Here is a 328-nt window from a genome sequence, read left to right on the forward strand (position 1 = left end):
AATGGTTTCTCGGCGCAGAGTGCTTCCCCATTAATTCGCCCGCTAATTAAAAAATCTTCTCTCCCTTCTTAAGTAACATTAAGGCATGAAACAAATGCTGTTCGATGGAGAATTAAATTCCCCATCCTTCAACCCCCGTTTCATTCCTTAATCTCTGTAATAAAAAAATAAAAACTGCGACGAAAGTCGCGGCGCTATGAAAAACTCAATGGTTTCTCGGCGCAGTGACTCCCGACAACTCGCCCGCTAATTAAAAAATCGTATCTCTGCTCCTAATTATCATTAAGGAATGAAGCGCGGGTTGAAGGATGGGGAATTTCATTCTCCA

The sequence above is a fragment of the Diachasma alloeum genome, unplaced genomic scaffold, assembly GCF_001412515.2.
Source record: "Diachasma alloeum isolate Michigan unplaced genomic scaffold, Dall2.0 Dall_scaffold_01280, whole genome shotgun sequence".
Lineage (NCBI taxonomy): Eukaryota > Metazoa > Arthropoda > Insecta > Hymenoptera > Braconidae > Diachasma > Diachasma alloeum.